The sequence below is a fragment of the Octopus bimaculoides genome, chromosome 7, assembly GCF_001194135.2.
Source record: "Octopus bimaculoides isolate UCB-OBI-ISO-001 chromosome 7, ASM119413v2, whole genome shotgun sequence".
NCBI lineage: Eukaryota > Metazoa > Mollusca > Cephalopoda > Octopoda > Octopodidae > Octopus > Octopus bimaculoides.
Genome location: NC_068987.1, coordinates 15108177 through 15112122, shown reverse-complemented (window position 1 = coordinate 15112122; position 3946 = coordinate 15108177).

Below are 3946 nucleotides of genomic sequence, written 5' to 3'. Positions count from 1 at the left end.
TATATATATATATATATATATATATATATATGTATGTGTGTGTGTATGTTTGCGTCTGTGTTTGTTCCCCCAACATCGCTTGGCAACCGATGCTGGTGTGTTTACGTCCCCGTAACTTAGCGGTTCGGCAAAATGAGATCGATAGAATAAGTACTAGGCTTCCAAAGAATAAGTCCTGTGGTCGATTTGCTCGACTAAAAAGCGGTGCTCCAGCATGGCCGCAGTCAAATGACTGAAACAAGTAAAAGAGTAAAAAAGTAAAGAGTATACATACTGTCCTGTTACCTATGTAAGCTGCCGATTCGCTCGCACAAAGAATCGCAGAGAACCTCTAGGTAGTCGTTTATCTTGCTTGAAATAGTAGCCAACAAGCCGACAGTCCACACTGACATCATGAAAAAAGATGAAAAGATATTGAATTATGCAATTATGTACACACTGCGTCTGGAGTAAAAAAAAAAGAGAGGATAGTCAGCCGAAAAGCCTTTGATTATTTGTCGTCTCGATCGAGGTTGACCTGGCACTTAATAACTCTGTTCTCTTGGAACTTTCCGACAGTGCTCCGTCGCTTGCTATATTTCCATATGTAGAATCTATACAATCTTATGCTGTGCAGTTCAAACATACATTTATTGATTTGCTTCTTATCTAAATTAATATTGAGATATGTTATGATCGAGAACATAAAATTCCTAACCTCTTGTCTTTTGGATCATAAGTTCATAACCCGCAGGAGGTGTTATGCTGTCGTCTTTGGGTTGTACGCTTGATTTTACTTGTCTTACAAAAGACTCAACACTTAATTACGTAATCACTAATTAATCAATATTTCATTCATTTAGATATATATATATATTGACATGGCTATTATAGCTCCAAGCTGTGTATTTGAAAATGATTTAGTTTAATTAGAAATTATTAATTAATACTAAACAGAAATAAAATCTTGTGATAAATTAAGCAAGTTTTCAGATTAGCAGAAGTAATAAAGCGACGAGAAAATGAGTCGTAGTATCTAATCACTTTCTTTTAGAAATTTTCTCTACAAATTTTGTATAGAAATTAGAGCCAACACTGAAAGTTACGACGTTTCATATACGAATACTTTCTTGTAAACAGTGCGATGGAATATAGAAAACTAGGCAATGAATTTATAAGCATATTTCAGGAGTTCTTGGTCGTTCTTCAGTACTACATCCAACCCATTAGTCATCTACGAATGCATAGCTTAAATAGTCACTAAGAAGAATAAGAAGAAGACGCACTAGGAGAACGAGGAGGAGGAGGAGGACGAGGAGGAGGAGTAGAAGAGAAAAGAAAAAGGTGAAGAAGCAGGAGGAGAAGAAACAGGCGGAGAAGGAAGAGAAAGTGAAGACGAGGTACAAGGAAGAGGAGGAAAGAAGAAAAGAAGACAGAGAAGAAGAAGAAGAAGATGATGATGATGATGATGATGAAGAAGAAGAAGAAGAAGAAGAAGAAGAAGAAGAAGAAGAAAAAGAAGAAGAAAAAGAAGAAGAAGAAGAACAACAACAACCACATCGAAGAAGAAGAAAACGGTGGAGGAAGAGACAAGAAGGTAAAAAAAAAACAGAAGGAAGAAGAAGAAGAAGAAGAAGAAGACAGAGGAGAAGAAGAAGAAGAAGAAGAAGAAGACAGAGGAGAAGAAGAAGACAGAGATAAGGAAGAAAAGACAGTGTAGAAAGAGAAGTTGATGAAGGCGGAGGCAGAGAGAAAAAGGAAAGGAAAAGAAGCAGAAGGAGGAGAAGAGGTAGAAAAAAAGAAGTAAAAGGAGAACTACTACAACAATAACAACCACAACAAAAAGAAGAAGTAATTCTACAAGCATTGGGTTTATTAGTTATACTAAAACGAACAAAAAAAAATGTCTTACTATTTGCATCTGCAAGATATTGTATCAGTGATCAGTAATTTTATTTTTATGTGTTCTCATTATACAACCGAACGCAGCTCTTTGTGCCTTTGGATACGTGCATTCTTGTGTTTTTCTATTGTACTAAAAGTACTCGAAGAAATATATTTGTAGTTAGTTACAAACAGTACTATATCGTACTATTATGTTGTGTATGAGTTCAAGTCCTTGAGTTTTGATTACGTATTCATTTGAATCTAATTTTATCGTTCCCAAGGCACATATTATAATGGGGTATTGTTTCTGTTTTCAGTCAGCACATGCAGTTTACACACAATTCAAACCACATCAATACTTTGTCAATCAAAACACGCATTCATGAAAACTCAAACGTCTGTCACGAAAATCTTACATAAATTAAGCCAGTTCTAATGCAGTTCTATATTTAAGAGATGAGGAATTATGTACATTATTTACAATTGACGGATATTTGTCCTCATCTTGTTTGTTGTTAACATAACATTTCGGCTGATATACCCTCCAGGTTTCATCAGGTGTATTGGGGAAATTTTAGGAATGAGAACCCAAGTTCGAAATTTCCCCAAGACACCGGATGAAAAATGGAGGGTATATCAGCCGAAACGTTGTTTTAACAACAAACAAGATGAGGACAAATATCCGTCAATTGTAATATCCGTCAGTTTTGTTTAATATAATTCCCAAATGTATCAGAAAGAAATAGAGAGTAATAATGAATGCCGCTTCTGGCAAGACAGCTTCAGCTGGAAATGCTTTCTTCACTCGTATTAATGGCAATGGAATTGAAGAAGTCTTTTAAATATATATTAATCAGTTGATACTGTAAATCTTAACGATCCTTCGATTTAAACTTATCAAACTTATCTGGATCTGTTTACACCCACCACACACACACACACACACACACACACACACACACACACACACACACACACACACACACACACACACACACACACACACACACACACTCATAAGCGCCAACGTAACACTTGTATGTAAGCATGAAAGTGAAGGTGCGTGTCTTAGTGGTTAGTGTATTCGGCTCACGACCGAAAGGTTCGCCGTGTCCTTCAGCAAGGCGCTTTATTTCACGTTGCTCCAATCCACCCAGGTGGCAAAAATGAGTCGTACCTGTATTTCAAAAGCCCAGCCATCTCACTCGCTGTCGAACCGAGTATTTGTGTTTTGTCCATGCTTAGCATTTATCTATATAACGATATACATACATTCATATCTATCTATCTATCTATCTATCTATCTATCTATCTATCTATCTATCTATCTATCTATCAATCTACTATCTATCTATCTATCTATCTATCTATCTATCTATCTATCTATCTATCTATCTGTCTGTCTGTCTATTCATCCATCCATCCGTCCGTCCTTCTGTCTGTCTGTGTATACACACACACATTCACACACTTACACCGGAGACAGGCATTACATTCTGAGTTCAAGTTCTTCCGTGTTCGACTTTACCTTTCATCTTTTCAGGGTCGGTAAAATAAGTAGCAGTCGAGTACTGGGGGATCGATGTAATCGACTCCCAACTCTCCTCAAAAACTGTTGCCCCTGCGCCAAAATTTGAAACCAAACCGTTGCTAACGGAAACGATTAATATTTGCTAGATGGTGGAAGAAATTTTCTAAACGTCACAGAAGGATATACGAGGAAGCAAAAATGGCCTTGGTATTCAAGTGTCGTATGTAAGTAGGAACTTGAACAAACAACTTGAGAGTGCAAGGACGCCCACGAAAGTAGTAAGATAGAGTATTAGACATCAAATACGCATTTAACAATGTTTACGGGTGGGGTTGGGAAATGAGAAGATATAGAGTTACTGCTGAAGGCAACCTACTAATTAAAAGAGTAAAAAAAATTCGCAACAAGATAATAATATACAACAGGAATAATTCAAACTCATCTACACAAAATGTGTTTATATGATGTCCATGGGTGATACAAAACAAAATTGGATGTGGGGTGTTTCTGTGTATGTATGATCTATGTTTACATATACATATTATATAT